Genomic DNA, 20,362 nt, shown 5'->3' with positions numbered 1-20,362 from the left:
AATATCTATTTCTGGTTAAGAAAAGCCTTTTGCTGGATTATAGTAATATCAATTTCACAAATTGTATTAGCATTAGTTCAAAAAGAGAATTCTATTTCAGAGGCCAATATTTCATGAGGCTAAAATGAGTTTGTGTTATCTGAGGGAAAAAACACATTGCAAAACATTCTTCTATCAAAGATGATGCACACTTCAATCAGCTCACCGCACACGAAGTGCTGGAGAATAAAAGCCAGGATCTTGGTACCAAAGGGTCCCCACAGGAGAAAGGGGGAAAGAAATCTTGAATTAAAGCATCGTTAGGGTTAGCAACCTCTCTGTGGACAAATAACTAGAGAATGAAGGAAATTACAAAAAACATTTGAGTTGGACGTAATGGGCGATCCAGGGTGCAGCTGCAACGCCCCTGCCTCAGATCATGCGTCTTGTCTCTTAATCTCTAACCCCCATCCACAGCTGGATGTTGCTAACAGGTGCTTTAGTTCACACATGATTAGTAATAACTCCCATTAATACATTTAAAATAAGTCGAAAACATCAAGGAGTCAAATTGCTACACCAAAGTAAAACATCGCTTCTGGGTCTGAGGGCTGAGATAACATTCTTTTCCTAGCCCAAACTCTTCTTTGTTTATTTTCTCTAAGCCCAGAACACCGCCAGCCTGCACAGTTATTTCAGCTCTTCCTCTGTCGTGGAAGCTGAAATACGAGGCACATCACCTGCTCCTGCTGTTTCTTGATTGCGCTGAGCCAGATGCTGAGGCCGGCCTTCAGGAAGCTGGCATTCTGGAACACTTTTTCTCCATAAATTTCCCCAGATGGTCTTTCTCTGTACACTTCCATGTCCCAACAGTCCTCACCTAAACGCATCAGCTCCAAACCATGCTGTAAACCACCCAGAGCTTCTCCTGGGTCACATTTGTAGCAGGTGTGTGACATTCTTTTCTCTCAGCCCCCAATGTTAAAATCTCCAGTCACTGCAACACCCAGGCCCCACTCTGGCACATCATCATTTCACATCTTTGTTCACCCAAAGGTCGCCAAGCCAGCTGTGCCATTTGAAACGCAGCACATTTTAAAGCTAAAAAAGTATTCACAATTCCTAGCCTCTGTTTCTTTCGTAGCTTCAACTGTACATTTTTCCCCAGCATCAAGTTCTTTCTTCTCTATTTGTAATCTAATCAACTGGGGACTTGGATGACATTTCTACAACTTTTATCACCGTTTCTGCTCAGGATGTGAATCACAGCAAAAAGTCCTTGGATATTATCCCAATACTTAAATTATTAATGTTCCCACGGTCATGCCTTTAGAGTCTGTCTTTTTGTCCTTAAGACATTTTCAGAAACAAAAATTCATCTGACTCCCTTTTGAATGGCTCCGCCCATTGAGCTGGTTTGGGTGGTAGTGTTGTCTTACCCTCAGATATTTGCACATATGAGATAAGTAAGTACAGGTGTTCCAATGCTGTTATTGTGCCTATTTTATGGGTGGAGGAAGGTATTCATTTATCCAGAGTCCCAGGAGCAGTTGCAAGAAAATGATGAACACCCAGGCTCCTCCACACCCCGCTCTACCAGCCCGACAGGGTGCTCCCTGCTTGTTTCCACAAAAGCCACACACTTTATTTCATGAATAACATATAAAAGTCAAAATTCTGGTGCCAGTAGTTGGCAGACGAAGGATACAGCTGTTGTTCTTCACCTCAAACTCCCTTGTTTGAGGATCTGTTCAAATAATTTCTGGGCTCCAGCATATGCTGCCACAAGAGAAGCAAGTCAGCCTCGATTATCTCAAGAGACCTTTCTGTAAACAGTCCATCAACACCTGGATGGCGCTTTATATCAGCAATGAGAATCTCAGGGTGTGAGCAGCACAGATGGCCAGAGCTAGCCACGTCACATCTGGCCACGAGGCAGAGTCAGATCCACTGTTTGCATGGAAGGTGATCTTCACTATGTGGCCTTAGTGACATGCTTGGAACGTGGTGGATGGGACGTTGTAGGTCTGGGTCAAGAGAAACCTTGTGCTTCTTCCCTGGATCCGAGGACATTGTCCCAGGAGCCCTGGGGTGCCTTGTGTGCAGTCTGATTACACTCAGATGACCATGCTGCAGGGGCCCTGCGTAGACACTCTGGGAGACAGCTCCAAATGAATCCATCTTTGCAGCCATCACACCGATGTATAGACATGAGCAAAGCATCTTATGCCCTCCAGACTGGCCCATCCACCAGAGAACACCAGGAATGCCACCTGCTGACACCACATGGGCAAAAAGAATTCACCCAGCTGTGCCCCAACCCCATTGTTAGCTCACAAAGTCTTTAGACATTCTTAAGTGTCTGTAATTTTAAGTCATTGGGTTTTGGAGCAGGTTGGTGTGCAACAATAGATAACGGGAAGTATTAACATGATGTGTTTTTATCTTTCTCCTATCACTGCTTTCAACCTGATTCTAATAAACCTCCTTCTCATTTCTAAATGGCCTCTATCAGTTTGAGAAATGTCCCTTCTTTGCCAATTTTCTTAAGTGTTCTGATCATTAAAGGATGCTGGATATTATCAAAAGCTTTTTCTCCATCAATTGAGAGAATCATATGGTCTTTGTTTTTTAATTTGTTTATGTGATGAGTTACATTTATAGATTTACATATGTTGAACCAGCCTTGAGATCCTAGGATAAAACCCACTTGGTCATGGTGTATAATTTGTTTGATGTGTTGCTGGACTCTGTTTGTTAGGATCTTGTTGAATATTTTAGCATCAATATTCATTAGTGACATTGGTCTGTAATTTTCTTTCTTTTTTGGGTCTTTTCCTGGTTTGGGGATCAAGGTGATGTTTGCTTCATAGAATGTGTTGGGTAGTATTTCGTCTTTTTCTATATTTTGGAAAAGGTTAAGTAGTATATGTACTAGTTCCTCTTTAAAGGTTTGGTAGAATTCTGATGTGAAGCCATCTGGTCCCGGGCTTTTCTTTTTAGGGAGATTTAGCTGATGCTATTTCAGAACTTGATATAGGCCTGTTCAACATTTCCACTGCATTCTGGCTAAGTCTTGGAAGATGGTGTGCTTCCAAGTATTGGTCAATTTCCTTCAGATTTTCATAGTTCTGAGAATAAAGTTTCTTGTAATATTCATTAAGGATTATTTGAATTTCTAAGGGATCTGTTGTTATTTTGTCTTTGCCATTTCTGATTGAGGAAATTAGTGATTTTACGCTTTTTTTCTTGGTTAGGTTGGCCAAAAGTTTCTCTATCTTATTGACCTTTTCAAAAAACCAACTTTTTGATTTATTGATCTGTTGTATAATCCTTTTATTTTCAATTTCATTTAATTCTGCTCTAATTTTGGTTATTTCTTTTCTTCTCCTGGATTTTGGATTGGAGTATTCTTCCTTTTCCAGCTGCTTGAGATGTCCCATTAAGTTGTTAACTTCCTCTCTTTCTGTTCTCTTGAGGAAGGCTTGCAGTGCTATAAATTTCCCTCTTAGGACTGCCTTTGCAGTATCCCAGACGTTCTGGTAACTCATATCTTCATTATCATTTTGTTCCAAAAATTTGGTAATTTCCTTCTTGATCTTGTCTCTGACCCACCTATTATTCATTCAGCATAAGGTTATTTAGCTTCCATGTTTTTGTATGAGTCTGCAGATTCCTGTTGTTACTGAGTTCAACTTTTATTCCATGATGGTCTGAGAAGATGCAAGGAATAATTTCTATTCTTTTAAATTTGCTGAGGTTAGACATGTGGCCTAAAATGTGGTCAATTTTGGAGTATATTCTGTGGGCTGATGAGAAAAATGTGTATTCAGTTTTGTTAGGATGAAATGTTCTGTTGATGTCCGTTAAATCCAAATGCTGAATGGTTAAGTTTAAATCTAAAATTTCTTTGCTAAGCTTCTTGTTGGAAGAGCTATCCAACACTGCCAAAGGAGTATTAAAATCTCTGACTATGATGGAGCTGGGAGAAATCAAGTTGCTCATACCTATCAGAGTATCTCTTCTAAATTGAGGTGCATTCTGGTTGGGTGCATAAATATTGATGATTGAAATCTCATCATATTGAGTATTACCCTTAACAAATATAAAGTGTCCATCTTTATCCTTGATTACTTTTGTTGGTTTAAAGCCTACTGTATCTGCGAATAAAATTACAACACCTGCTTTTTTCTGCTTTCCATTTGCCTGGAATATAGATGACCATCTCTTCACCCTGAGTCTATATTTGTCATTTAGCATCTTTGGCCAGAGTTCATTTATCAATTTAACTTGTTAAACATTCAACCTGGTTTAAGTAGAGTCATGATCGTATCTGCTATAGCCTTGCTTTTCTGGATCTAGTGTCTCTATTATCTTGGAAAGAGGAGGAAGGATGAAAGATGGCAAGAGCTGTCTGAAGTGAAGGGCTGCATGTTGGCAGCGAGGAGTGGCCGCATGTTGGCAGTGGGGAGTGGCCACATGTTGGCAGTGGGGAGTGGTCGCATGTTAGCAGTGGGGAGTGGCCGCATGTTGGCAGTGGGGAGTGGTTCCTGGTGTGTTCATTAGGAGGCTGTCTACCACCCATGGTCCCAAATCATGGGACAGATTCCTGAAAATCGCTGGTCTTTGACTCCAACTTCACGTAGGATTGCCAGGGGAGCTTTTGGAGAACTCTGGCACATGGAATCTCACCCAGATCAGTAGTCAGAATATCTGAGGTACAGTTAAAGATTCGTAGATAATTTTTGTGGCTCCAGGGCTGAAAACACTGGTATTCACTCTGCACATGGCATTCGGGAGTGATGTTTTGCTCACCCAAGTTGCTTCTACAGTTATGGACCAGCTCAGAGAAGAGCAACCAGATGTCCAAGTCTCCCTTAGCTCCAGCCCAGAGGCCACACCCTCACCTGGAGTCCACAGCAGCCCCCTCCAGCCCACCCTGCCTCCTTCGATGAGCTGTGGAAAGTAAGAAGTTCCCCTTACGTGTCTTTGAAAGCTCTGGGGTCTGTGGAGAACGATGTGTCAGTAATGCTGGTATTTACTTCAGCAGCCTCTCCCCCCCCCCATTTTTGTGGCTAGCCTCATGCTCTAGGACAATTCTCCTGGTTCAAAGGATTCCTTTTTCTTTGCCCTATTACCAGGAGAGGGGAAGGCACCCCTAAGCAATCTTATGTTTTTATTCTTAATTGTTCTTTAAAAATACATATATGTTCATCATATACAGCACACACACACACATATATATACATATACATTGAAATATACATACATTGTGAAGTGGCTACATTAAGCTAATTAACATGTGTTACCTCACATATTTATCATTGTTGTGGTGACAACAGGTTAAAAAAAATCAATTTTGTTGGAAATGTTCAAGAATGCAGTACATTGTCACTAACTGCCATCAGCATGCTGTTCAGTAGGTCTCTTGAACCTGTCTCCCCTATGCAACTGGAATTCTGTACCTTTTGACCAGCATCTCCCCACCTGCAGCCCCAGCCCCTGGGGACCACCATCCTGCTCTCTGATGCTACAGAGCTCAAGTTGTCTACACTTTTGTGACTCGGTTCCCTCCCCTTCCCTCATATTCTCTGCCCACCTAGCGTGCCACAGAGGTGGGTTAGCAAAATCTGTGTCTGCCTCTGAGTACATTTTAAGTAGTCGGCTCTATTACTTTTAGTTCTCTTAAGGATATGAGACTAAAAATGCCTTTGAGCTCTCTCATTTGGATTCTAGACATTGATTCCCAAGAAAGAGAAACACTTCCCTCTGTGTCCCACTAAACAGAAAGAGGTCTTCTGTAAAACTGTTCCACCACAGTGTCGGTTTTAGTAAAGAATTCCTGTAAAACACTGGCTGAAAGTTCAGTGACCTTGTTATTATTTTACATTATCTTAATATAAAGAAGAGAATTTAGATGATATTCAGTCAACATCCTTATTTTTGAGGTAATAAAAATGAGACTCAGGAAGGCGAAGTGATTTGCCAAAACTGTTACTGGAGAAACGGAATTCAAACATGAGTATGAATTTCCCACCCCCTGTTCAGTATTTCTCCCCTTATGGGAATAAGGAGGGTTTCTGCCCAGACATGTCAGAATCACATTCTTGTAAATATGGAAAAGTAAAGTTTTATTGGATTCTGAAAATATTATTATCTGCTATGTAAGATACGTTTTCCAAGCTCCCTTAGGAAATTGTTACATCTTAATAGGGGAAAGTGCATAATGTTTTAATGTTAATAAACACAATATAACTCATGGCATTCCTCACAATGTGTGGTTGTTTTGATGTAGGAAAAAGAAAGAAAATGTTCCCTTTGACTAAATTTGCTTACATTTATGTACACAAGATTTGCGTACGCCCAAATGCATGTTTGGTGTTTTCTTTAAATATATCCATGAAAAAAATCAATATAACTTCTGACAATAAGACAAAACTTTTCTTTTTTTTGCTTTGCAAAAATGTAGCCTTATATAATTTTCATTTTGAGAGTTAATCACTGTTAAAATTTTATTTTGAACAAGAAAAAATCATATCTTTTTTGTAAGTTGTATATCAATCTGTTTTACCACAAGGTGTTGTAGAACAGTTGACTATATTAGCTAAAATGTAAATCCAATATTATTACTTTTTTTATCAGGTAGAAATACAGCAAGCAGACTGATGACTTATGTTTACAACACATTTGCCAAATCTGATACTTCACGCTCAGAGTAGGGACACTGGGTGAGAGCAAGGGGGCATTTATGGGCTGCATTGCTTTCTCTCCACGAGTCTCCCTTGTAAATAATCTGCAGGATATAACCTGAGGATCCAGATGGTCTTCCCTTTCCAAGAGTTCTGTTGATCTTCCAAGCCTTATGAACCAAGCGAAAGGCTGGATAGGATTTAAATCTTTAGACTCAAAATGAATAGAATGTCATCAGAAATACGGTGTGCAAGACGTATGTGACACGGCTTTTGAAATATAGACACCTGATGATCCCTCGTGCGAGTAGAAATATGTAAATATAAAAGAATTTCAAAAATCCTCAGTTTAGTTTAAATAGGAATTGTAACAGATGGTTTTTAAAATATCCCAATGGATGGGAAATGCAAAATCCTTTGCACTTGGCAAAAGCTGATTTTGCAGCAGTTCTTTAAGGACAGAATCTTGGATGCTAATAGTCTATGCATTGGTGGGTCATCTGTCACTAGGAGGTCAGCTAAAGGCTTCCAGTTTTTTAAAATACTGGCTTAATTTGAAAGGAAGTTTACATGTGTGTTTTCTCTAGGGACGTGGTAGGTTTTGCCTATAGAGACTACACTCAATTATATCCATCAGATTAAAATGGAGAAGTATAGTATTCAATACTTTATTAAATTCAATATTTATATTAAAAATAAATAACTTTTTTCAAATTAAAATAGTGTTATAAGGCACATTTATTAATTTACCAAGCAATTGTGGAACAACTTCCCCCCGCCAGGAACTGTCGGACGAGGGGTGTGTGAAGATGATGAGGCATTCACCTGCCCTCAGGAGCTTAAGTTTAGTCTGGAGTTTAATTCTATGACACCTGTTGCTCTTGGCTAAAACCTGATAGTTACTCCCATTTTTTTAATCTCCCTCCCTTCCCATATCTGATCAGGTAATTATCACTTAGAATTTTAAAATACACTATTACCCATTCTGTTTTTGTGGGTCTCATCTTCACAGCTACAGATTCAGAATGAGTGACATGGCCCCTATGGTGGAGCCCACGTGTAACAAAACTCAGAGGGCAGCACAGATGGAGAGCCTGAGCCTCCCAGTCCCTCCTTCTCTGCAGAAGGATAATCTCAAGACTTCTGGTGGGTGCCTGAAACCCCAGAGTATAGAAGACCATATATACTATGTTTTTCATATATGAGGCATGCATACTAATATATACCATAGAACCTCTGTAAGTCAACCATCCAAGGGACTGTAACCAACTGGTCAGCATACAGAGGTGGTCGACTTAAGGAGCTAGGCCTCCTCTACTGAAAACTCACATGTGGTGCATGTCCAGTCTGTGAAAATCAGGTTAGCTTAAAGAGGTGGTCAGCTATGGAGGTTCTACTGTACTTGTAAATTTATAAATTAGACGTAGCAAGAGAATAATAATAGTAACAAGTGATAAAATAGAAAAGTCCTAGCCAATAACTGAGAAAATGACATGAAGGCTGTGTTGACCAGTTTGATGGAAGTATTTCAGATTGCATGTGAAAACCCCACACTGTACCCCAGAAGTGCATTAATGTACATAGTTACCATTCAATAAAAAAAAAAAAAGAAAAGTCCTAGCAATGCACTGTAATACAGCTGTGTGGCTGTGGGCCCTCCCTCTCTTCTGTGCTCTTAACTGCTCTTACTGATTTTCGGACCATGGTTGAGCTGTTGAGTGAGAGTAACTGAAACTGGGGAAAATGAAACTGCAAATAAAGGGGAACCTCAATAATTTCCTCAGTTAAGGGAAGGAAAGTTAGGGTTGGTATTCTGGAAGGATCAGTTAGAGTCAAGTGGAAGTATTTGGGTGTAGAATAGTTTCAGCATAGTTCTAGGCAGTAAGCAAATCAAGAGAGAGAAAGCGTGGGCACAAGAGGAAGGGGACTGAGCACCAAAGAGATTTCCTGGAGAAGAAAAGGGGAGAGGAGGTCCAGAGGAAAGCCTTGTGCAGACAGACGTGTCTGTCTTGAGCACAGGTGGCTGAGGGGGGTGATGATGCCACCCAGCTTCGAAGGACAGAGGAAGCTGAGAACCACGTCCTCCATGAGAAGCTGATTGGGAGTAAGAGACAGGTGGACAGAATAAGGGAGCAGAACAGGGACTCCGGGCTGCTAAGAAGGGCGGCCTCATTTCATATGCTGGAGATGAGAAGCCCTGAGCACAGACCTCACCTGGAGAACAAGGTCACTCACGTGAAGATAATCAGTGATGGCCCACATGGAAACCCTGAACTCCTTCCTTCCTTATCAGTAGCTTTCAACATTGTCAAACTGCTGCTTCCCTGAGATTTTTCTTTGTTCTGCAACACCAAGCTCTCTTTGCTAACTTCCACTTCTTGGTCTGTCACTACCCTGCCTGTCACTACCCTGTCACTACCCTACCACTACACTACCACCTCAAAAATGGCCACGTACCTTAGTGCTTAGCCCCTGAATGCTTTTTAAACCTACCCTTGTCTTATGAGAATCCCTCTTCTCCCAAAGCTGCCTAACGCTGATTCGGGAACCTGTATCTCCTGTGAGCTCTGGCCCACCCCTCCAATGCTCTACTTGGTCACTACCCCCGTGCACATCTCACAGGCATCTCAAATAAAATCCTTTGATATTTTTTCTTGATATCTGATTCTCCCCCAATCTTTTGTCTCCCAGTAACTTTTGCTTCTATCATCCTGTTGCTCAGGGCACAACTTTAGGGTCGACTCCTGATGTCTTGATCTCCCTCCCTTCCTAACCCTAATTCAGATAAATGTCAACCACAATGTGAGCACCCGCTCTTACCCAGCCATCTTGTTTGCATTTGAACAGCTACCTCCCCATTCCAGTTGGCATTCAGTGGAAGCTGCAGTGTTGCACAATAGCCTTCCGAGTGGCCTTCCCGGCTTGCCTGGCTCTGGCTGAATTACATGGCTCCAGTGCTGGACGGGAAGTGGTCACCACCACCTACCCATTACATACAAAATCCCACAGCCTTGACTTAGCCACACCCGCATCTCTCCCAGGACCGCTGTCCCAGGCTCAACTCACAGAAACAGCCACCTCCCTCACCACTCCTTGGCCACGTGGATCTTGAAGTTCTTCAGAGGCCCTATATGATTTGCCTCGTCAGAACCTGTGTGTCTGCCCCCCCTTCCTGGGATGCTCCTCCATCCACTTACCAGGCTCAAATCCGTGTTCGCTGCAGGTCTCACAGGAAGTTTTCTCCTCCTGTGCATCTCTTCGGATATAAATTATAGACATCGGATTTTCCTTCATGTCTTCTCTCTCCCTCAGTTGCGTGATTGCGTGTTCATCCCCCCACTAGATTCTCAGGAACACACGTGGTTTGCTCCCCACTATGGCTCCCGTCCGCACACACAACTCCTGGCACATGGTGGATGGCCGGGAATATTTTAAAGGAGGAGGAAAAGGAGAAAAAGGGAAAGGAAGGGAGAGGAGGGAAAAGCAGAGATGGAAAGAAAGGATCTGTAAACAGGCAAATAGGTTAGGAAGAGACTAAGAAGTTTATCTTCAAGCAACTGATCAGAGAAAAGAAATAGATAAAAATTACAAACAGACCGTACACCAAGATGAGGGGCTAGGAAGCCCTAAGTGAGTCCAAGCAGGAGGGATGTTGGTGTTAACACAAGAATAAGGAAAGATGATGGGGTTTCCCTCCCAGGTCAGAGGCCCTTCAATATTCACTAGACCTGATTAGTCCACGGTCTTCCAGAATACCAGGGGAGCATAGCGCAAAGCAAGCATAAGCTAGAGTGTTGTAATGAAAGAAAATGTTGTGCATTGTTTTCTTTCTCCTTATTTATGCAAAGCTAGACAACGTGATTATTTTTATGTTTTACTACAGAGATATTACTAAGTCCCCCTAGTTGGCATAATGTGACTATGGTGGAGACTGAGCATGTGTGCACACGACTGGGGACGCGTGTGCTCCAGGAAAGAGTCTTAAGGTTGACTTGATTAGGGCTTTTCAAATGCTTTGAGCTGTCTGAGCCGGGGCTAAACCTACTTTCTCAATCCTTGGTAAAACCCCAACAGCGTCACCTCTCCAATGATGCTCCAAGCTCACCAGCCTTCTGATCAGACAGGTCTTTAGCGATGGAATTCCAAAGACTTCTGATCTGAATACCGGCGGGAGGAGGGAAAAGCAAGTGGGTGGGAATAGGGACAATTAAAGGCTTTAAATATATTTAATTTCTGCTTCCCTGTGAAAACAATTGAGAGGCGAGATTTCACACTGTGAGTAGAGAGTTGACTATACTTAGCCCAACATTTATACTTCCCGCATGACACAATGTGGGGTTTCTCACTGCATCTTTCTGTTCCTTCCGTCTCATGCACTGTGTCCCCTGACATGATTTTATTCCTAGTGACTCACCTAAGGGAGAGTGACAGCTATGAAGTACAGGCTGCCACACTCCAATTCTAATGTCATCTTAGCATTTAGCTATTATTAATACAGTCACATTTATTTCTTCCCTCCCATTTAAAGGACATCTGAGAATCTGGTAAAGACTGACATTTCAGACAGATGTGTTGCCCAAAATAAACTTTGGTTCACTCAAAGTCAAATTCTGAGATCAGGTTGGCTAGGGCCATTTTTGTTACTGCAATGGAGAGTAAGGGCAAGGTAGAACAGCGCTTTTCATAACATTTCTTTGCAGATTTGGAAGTTCTGTGGAAGCAGGCTCCTGTCATTTTAAATAGAAATTAACTTCAAGTCAAAAATAAAAAGCAGAGAAAATAAAGACACTGACTTTTGGAGTGGAGCGCATCTCCACATTTAAACTCTCTGGCACACCCCCATCTACGCCCACTGCTCATCACTGCCCATAATTCTCTGCATTTTCATCTTCAGAGCATATTTGAAAAGCTGAATCTTTTTTTTTTTAAGTAGCAAATAGAATATTTATTATTTCCTTAATTTTGTGCTGGTTATCCATCACGGTTATAAATAAAACAATGTTTTATTATTAAAACCGATAAATAATTGTGAAAAACACTGTTATAAAAACAGACTTAGAATTAATGCTTAGAAGTATGAGATAATTTAGGCGTAGTGTTGCCTGAGTGTGGTGTGTGTGTGTGAGAGAGAGAGAGAAAGAGAGAGAGAAAGATTAGACAGACTCTGATACCTGATCTCTAAACTACACTCAAAGATTAGTTTGGGGGTAGATAGTAATAACTATTTCCAGAATAGCTTTTTTCTTATATTTAAAAAATATTTTGTGTTCCCAAAATATACCTGTGTGTGTATGAGTGTGTGTTTATATTCTTTAATATTCTGGGAAAAGTATTTTTCTCATTAAAAGTTTTTATTCATTTGTTTGTATATTAATTTAGTTTGAATTCTTGCCATGTTATACAAAATTTTCTAAGTTCTAGGGATAGAAAAACAAATAAGTCATTCTCAAATCTCAGTTCCAGCGGTGGGAGGAGGCCACAGAGATGAAGAGAGGAGACCACCCTCCTGTCCAGGGAGGTCGGCTGACAGGGACTATAGGCACCCCAGGAACAGCACCTCAGGAGAACTGTGGGGCTGAGCAAGGGTTCACAGAGAAAGACTTTGAGTGAGTTCTTGAACAATGGATGGAAGTTTTCCAGGGAGATGAGAAGAGAAATGTGTTCCATGTAGAGGACCCCAAATCTGGAGAAGCAGGAGTAGAAGGAAGTTGAGAAGGGAAAAGCTTGGTGCTTTCAGAGAACCACAACTCCAGATGAACCACAATGGAGACAAGAGGGAAGAGACACCTTTGTCCCATGTAGACAGCCAGGACTTGGTGCTACGAGATCAGAGGATGAATTCATCCCATTTATTATTAAGAAAGCAAATTCAAGGGGAGAGTTTGAAAGTAGAGTGAGAAAAAAGTAGGTTTCAAAGAGAAGTAAGATTAAAAGTGGGAAATGAAAGAAACAGATTTTTGATTAAAAATCTAAATACTCCATCCTCCCCAATCCTGATGAATAGGGAGAAAAAAGATAAAAACCTGGGCCAATGTACAGCGGCACTGGCAATGTCGTAGCGACTCTGATGAGAGCCTCCGTGCAGCATTTAATTTCCGAGGCTATCAAGTGTGACTCATTTGGTTAAATACCTAAGATCCGCTTCCGTCCTTTTCCCTAATAGTCTCTCTCTGATTTCTTTGTGGAGCTGCATGGCAATCTCCAGCTGAGATATTTACTTTTCATTTTCTTGTGCAGCTGAGCTGACCGAGGAAATGCATGCAAATAAGCATTTCAAGGTACTTCTGAAAAAATTCTTGTCTTCTTCATTAAAGAAACAGCTCTGTCTTTGGGCCCTTCCTCCCATATGGACTATGACCGTGGTGGTGGACCTGCAGCAGCCATTTTCAATCATACGTGAGGGTCACAATGATCACAGAAATGTTTGAGCTCATGTCACTGAGCTCGCATTTAACTCAGAAGACACTAACCTGTGAGAACAATAATCCATATTTGACTAAAACCCTCTACGTGGATCTCCTCTTAGTGGAGGACAAGCATCTCTAAGTTAGATATAAACTGAATGAGAACAGAGGGAATATTCAGCAGGTGTCAGAAATGTAACCCCACAAACACACAGAGAGGACTTCCATCCCGAGGCAACTGCAGCCACCCTGGCGAGCAAGACCTTCATGCCCACAGGTCAGCTACCTGTCAGACCGTCGCTTGAGGAAGTGGGAATGGAAGTAAACTCTGTATTTAAAGAAAAAAAAAAAAGATGTTGGTTGTTGACCAGGAGACATAAGAAGAGACCCAACACAAGGGGAGATGAAATAAAGTTACAGAGAAGAAGGTGCAGGAAGAAGGGAGGAAAAAATATGCAGCAATAGAAAATAGAACACCCAGTGTCAGGAATGGTAATTAGTGAAACATATTAAAGTCCTCTGACAACAGGTGAGAGCGATCAAATCTACAGATGCACAAACCTGTCCACATCCACAAACAGAATGCCACGGTGGCAGACCCAGTTAACATTCACTGTCTCTTTTTCCTTAGTAATAAATTTGGTTCTGTTTGGGGTGGTAACACGCTCACCCAGAAAGGTAGATTTCCAGCTTTCCTGGATTTTGAAAGTAGTCAGATTTCTGGAAAAGTGGTGAGATTTGAGGCAATGACCACCCTGCTTCCTGGAAGATCTTTATCTTTTGCTTCCTAGAATATAGTTGTGACACTGTAAGTGGCCACCCTGTGTCCGAGAAGCAGCAAGTGTAAGCTGACAAGCTGGAGCCTGAGGATAGAATTCCAGGAGGGAAGAGGGAAGGAGCCGGGCGTTGGCCCAGCCCTGGACACCCAGCCACTGGACTTTAGGTCAGGTGTGTAGCTGTTATTTGGTTCAGTTACTTGTATAGGTGAGTATCTAATAAGGAAAGTTTTTTCTCCTATTTCAACAAAGGGAATATAATTTTAAAAAGGAAGTCGGAAGGGTACAGATGAGGAGACGGTAGGAGTGCAGGAGGTCGCCTCACCCACCCTTGTCCCCTCCCTGCTCCCAAGGGCTGCACAGGGAAGGGTGGAGTCCCTCTGGGTCTCTGAGACTCCAGGAGATAAATAAGCAAGGGGCATCTCTCTGCAGGGACAAGGCACTGCTGAGGACACCCACTCCATGCTGGGCTTGCCACCAGAGACAGTGGGCAGGGGAGCCACCCCTCCCCCTCCAGCTGCCTCTAGTACTCGTGTTGCATGAAGCCAACATCGTCTCAGAAGAAGCCGGAACGAGCCCCCCACCCCCACCCTGCTCTGAACAAGGCAGGGCCGCACCTTCCCGCTGGTCACAATGTATTTTGAAATACATGTATGCAAAATGTTAGAAATAATTATATTTGTAATTACAGTGCAAAATCTTAACAAACATTTCTCAAAACTCAACATAGCAACTAGAAGAGACAAGGAAAAACACAAAATCTTGATAACTTACATTGTTGTAACAAATATACCCACAAACCTGCTCACACTGAACTGAATATCCATAGTTTTCAATTATTCATGAACTGTGTAAGCCAATTAAACATTTGTCAGACCATGATAAAATCATTCATTTCAAACAGCAGAAACCACGTAAATCACATTCAAAGGTTCTATTCTGTGATCTCTGCATAGACAGAAAAGTTTGACAACATCATTTTTGGTTTAAAAGGAAATCTAGGTGAAATCATTGTCTATTTAGAGCTAAATAAAAGTGACAGAGTTTATGCTGTGCACTTGTAGAAGACAATATTTATAACCTCAAGTATGAACATTTATTTATTTCCTATACTAGCAACGGGAAATACTGAAAATAAAACTACTAATCATTCACTCCTGAATTTATTTCATAAAAAGAATAAAAAATCAATGATAAAGAAGAGCAGGGCCAAAAATATTATAATGTAAATTAAAAATATTTAAGAAAACAGTAGTGTTGATTGAATACTGATCTTTGAAACACTCATAAAATGAATATTAATTCTGTTTAGAGAAACTCAGAGAATATAGGAATAAGCATTATAATGGTAAGAAAAAAGCCAGAACCAAAGATGAAAGAAAGTCTTTAAAAGAAAAAAAACCTTTTATTATAAAATAAACAGTCAAATTGATGGTTCGTTTTATCACAAAAAGTCTCAAGTTGGAAAACATGAACAAATCAGTTCTCATAATATAAAATGAAAACGTAACCTTTAATTTCTACAAATTTTCCTGGTAACCTTGATGAATTTGTTTTTCTTTTTTCTCCTAGTAAGTTCTGCCAAGCCTTTAAGGAAGAACTATTTCCTGTATGATTTTAATTATTTATAACATATTGTCTCCGTCTACTTGGGCCTCACTGACAAAATACTACAGACTGGGTAGCTTAAACAGAATTTATTTCCCAGTTTTAGAAGCTGGTAAGCCCAAGATCAAATTTCTGGCCGATTTGGTCTCTGGTAAGCAACTCAGCTGGGCTTTTCCATGTAACTTCCTTTCCGTGTCCTCAGGTGACCCCTCCTGGGTACTCACCTACAGGGAGGGGAGGGCACGTTCCTTGGTGTCTCTTTTCCGAGGTCGCTCACCCTGTCTCATCAGAGATCATTGTTAGGATCTGCTCAACCTAATTTCTTCCTTACTCCAAATGCAGCCACCCTTGAGGTCTCAACTTGAATGTCAGCAGGGACTAGGAAGTAGGCAAACCTCTGTGCAGAGGACAGCAAGTTTTTCAGCTCATCGTATTCAAACCTAGATGCAAAAAAAAAGTTCAATTAAGTATTAGCAAATTAACTACAGTATTATAATAGAGATAAATGCAAACGGATTTATCTTAGGGATAAAGGAATTATGCAATATTAAGGAATGTACAACTCTAGCATGTAGCAAAATTATGCCTCCTATTTTCCCGAAGTAGAAAAGTGTCTTAATATTTCTTAATCTGTTACTCATATAGTAACAGATCCGAGTTTGCAGGTAAATGAGGGGACTCAAGGCTTTTCTTGTGTATACTGCGTTTGCCATGGAGCCTGCAGAGCTGCTCCCGGCGCGTCTCGGTACTGCTCCCGTCACTGTGGGCTTTTGTCTTTTCAGTCCAGACATTTTCTTTCTGCTGACAGGACTCCCTGGTAAAGCCTTTGCTCTGTTATCAGCACTTGGTGGTTATTGTTCCCCTAAATGCTTAAATTGCCCTTATTATGGATAGGTGATAAATTTAGTAGGTTGGCATATTAGCTATAAAGCAAGAAGCTGTAATTTCTACTAAAAGAAGGTGAAGGTAAAGGCCAGTTAATTGCAGATTTAATAACTGAGGAACAACTCAATTTACATGAAATTTAATTTAGATATCAGAATTAAAATGGAATATAATATTATATAGAAAGTGTCATTCTCAAGGTGATTGGAATTTTCTCTCTATACAAAGTATATTTTTTTCTATTAAAGATAAAGAATATTCATTTACTCTTCATCCCTGCAGGCATCTCTGATCCAGGCATTAGCTGTCTTCAGCCTGAATTACTTTAGCAAATTCCATAGTATAAAACTCTGACGTTTTGGTACAAAACATAACACTCACTCTCACATTTGTTAAGCAAAGCTAAATTTTTTTTTCTTTTTGCATATCATTTAACTTTAAAACCAATGACATTATTCAACAACCAATCATATCTGAATCTACTTAGTGAGTTTTATTATATCAACATTATTTTTCTTGTACAAGTAAGCAAACACTTTAATCTACTAATAAAAATTTAAGTTTTCCTTCCTTTTTATCCTTTTCATTCAATGATTTTGGAGAATAGGAGAAATAGAATGGAAACAAAAACCACGTCCATTAGTGTTTCCTATAAGTTACATAAGGATTTGGATTTTATTTGCAAATTTCAAAAGAAAAAAACAAAAGAAAAAAATCAACTTATACTGACCTGTGAACAAAGTGGGGAAAGAGCCTTGCTAAAGTTATCTTCACATTCACAGTGTACAAGGAAGAAAAAGGAAACATTTCATTAGAGGAATATATTAAATATAAACGTGCAAATTTATTTGAACAAAGGAAAATTTGAAAGGCAACAGTAGTAAAGGCTTGGATTAGTAGAGTGTTGGGCTCTGCAAGTGTTCAACTGTCTTCCTCTACATTTCTTGTGCATAACTAGACAAACATATCAAATCTGTCCATCCCACAGTCTCACGGCTACAGGAAAAGCTCAGGGAAGAGAACATTTCTATATATTTTCCATATGCTAACAGCGAGTTATAGCATTCATTCCTTTTAAATGTCTTCTGAGGTAAATGGGATTATTTTCATTTTACATACCAGGAAACTGAAATTTATTGGTATCAGTAATTTTTTCAAGTTCATACCCCACAAGAAAACAAGATTTTAATTATGATTTTCCTCTGTGACCTATAGCTATCCCCCAAAGGAACCCAGGAATTAATAGTCAAAAGTTGGGAAAGAGGACTCCATTTTCAAGTAAGTTTTGGAAATTCTTGAATAAACAAAATTACAAAGTTCCACTCATATGGGGTCCCAGCACCTTTAATGTGGGGATGCCCCCTGTGCATCTCTGACTGTGGCTCACTTTGACAGTACCCCTCATGCATACAAAACATGGAAATGTTTCATTCCCAAATACCTACCAGGCTTAGTTGTTTTAGAATATACACTCTTCAAGACACTGAACTCTATCAAGCTATATCCTAAAAGAGATGATGGGTTTTGATGGTTTGAGGAAGAAAAAATAATATCAGAGGGTGGGGGGTGGCACCTATGGCTCAGTGGGTAGGGCACTGGCCCCAGATGCCGAGCGTGGTGGGTTTAAACTCAGCCCCAGCCAAATTTCAACAAAAGAAAAAAAAAAAATAGGTGTTCTGCCAGGCGCCTATAGTCCCAGCTACTTGGGAGGCTGAGGCAAGAGAATCGCCTAAGCCCAGGAGTTGGAGGTTGCTGTGAGCTGTGACGCCATAGCACTCTACTGAGGGTGATAAAGTGAGACTCTGTCTCTATGGAAAAAAAAAAAAAAAGGAAGAAAAAATAATATCAGAGCCCATAATGCAGAGTAAAGTTTTGTTATATGAGATGATAGAAATTTGCTGAGGAAGTTTAAAAAGAAATGTATACAAGATATTTAGAAGAGCATGCTGAATACTACAATTGACACAGAACATCTAATAATCCAAGAAAAAAGTGATGAGACCAACATGATACCAAAACAATATATCCATGTATATCTCCTACAAGATGAGTATTTGTGTTTCCCAGAAATTTGCATGTTGAAATCCTAACCCCTGACAATGATCATATTAGAAGTTGAGGCGTTTGATAGGTGATTACATCACGAGGTTGAAGCCCTCATGAGAGGGATTAATACCCTTATATAAAAGGCCTCAGGAGACCCCGGATCCCATCTGCCACATGAGGACACAGTGAGAAGGTGCTGTCTGTAAACCAGAAGGAGCTGACACTCAGTCTTCCAGGGACTTGATCTTGTACTTCCAATGTTCAGAACTTGGAAAATAACTTCTATTGTTTCAACTACCTGGTCTATGTTATTCTCCTATGAAGATGATATTTGGGGGTCGTTATAAAGTTGATAAACTGTGTGTTCATTACAAAATGACAGACTTGGGATTCTACAGATTCTTTCATCTAACGATTAATTCATCCAGCCCATAAATTGTTATTAAGAGCTGTTTTTGGCAGTTTTCCAGGAACTGAGAGCACAGCTAGCACTGAACAAGACAGACATGAATCTTGTTGCTGTGGAGGGCACAGTCTACCAGGGAAGAACAGTGCTTCATAAATCATTGCACTGTTCACCATTTAACTGAAAATTCCATAGTGGTGATAGAAGCATATAATAGCAGACCTAAACATTTTGAGAGTTCAAAGCATCTCAGCCTCACAACCTAACCTGCATAATATGGGGTAAATCACTTACATTTTCTGATGTGTAATTTCTGTATCTATAAAGATTAATACCTGACAGTGTCCTTATAACAATTAAATATAATATTACCTAGCAGTACCTGATGCATGGTATTAATAACTAGTAACAACTACTTAATAACTAATAATATTAACTGCTAACATTTACTAAGTGAGGGCTATATGCCTAACATAATTTTATTGTATTTGTATTAAGTCCTTTAATCCTAAAAGCAACACTATGTTAAGATTAGGTGCTATTCTTTTTCCTTTGCAATTTATCAATGGGTAAGTGGAGCTAGAGAGAATTAAGTGGTTTTCTACATTCTGACATTTACTAAGTAGGAGATCTGACTCCAGATCTGAACTCCTAACACGACTCTACATTGCCAATAGCACTTTAACCGCAGGGGAAGCTCAGTCCCACCCAAGGTCAACATGAAGGCCTCAGCAGGGTCCCAGGTGTCTGATGTTGCATAAATTTAGTTGCTTGTCTTTTTAAAAGACACAAAAACACACTGATACTGTACTGAACTTAGAGTTTTCATTCCCTTAATGAAGAGAAGCTGAAATTATAAGTTTATGAGTTTGCCTGTTTTATTATTTTTTTTTTCAGGTGAATAAATGCTTCCTGTTGTCTGTTGTCATTATGACTCTAACTTTGAATATAAGTGTTTATTGTAGACACCTATGAGCTCTGGGCGTGATGCTCAAGGCAATTATTTCAGACTGAGGTATTGTTTGCACCATAGGGAAAGGGGTTACAAATGCCAGCCCCCCCCCCCCCGTTCGTGAAGAAGTAGGGGAAGCCTAGTGAATTCCCCACTTGGGAACATAAGTTTTGGCCCATGAGTGTGAAAACATCACTCTGGTCAGAGTGAGCACTTACACATGGGCGTCCTGCTATAGCAGGAGTGGCCAGACGCACAGGACTCAGACTAGGCTGCGGGCCCCAGATTAAAGGAACTAGGGGACCCGGCTGCGGGGATGGAAAGGTTCCCTGTCTGTGCTGTCAGCTATGGTAACTGCCAGGCAGATGCGGCCGCTGAGCACTTGAAATATAGCCAGTGTGATAAAGAACTTCATTTATGAAATTGTGTTTAATTTCTTGCTTTATAATTACATAGAGACACGTGGCACGTGGCTATCACACTAGATGGTATGGGTCTGGGCAGTAGTTCCCATGGTTGCAAACTTGGATGTGCCGGGAAATAAGTGAAGAAAAGAGGACTGAGGAAGGACCCTGTGGCCCTGAGAATGAGCACCTGGTATCTGGCCTGCCGGGAAC

Source organism: Otolemur garnettii, unplaced genomic scaffold, assembly GCF_000181295.1.
Source record: "Otolemur garnettii isolate 467f Iridium unplaced genomic scaffold, OtoGar3 scaffold00027, whole genome shotgun sequence".
NCBI lineage: Eukaryota > Metazoa > Chordata > Mammalia > Primates > Galagidae > Otolemur > Otolemur garnettii.
Note: the sequence above shows the minus strand (reverse complement) of the source record.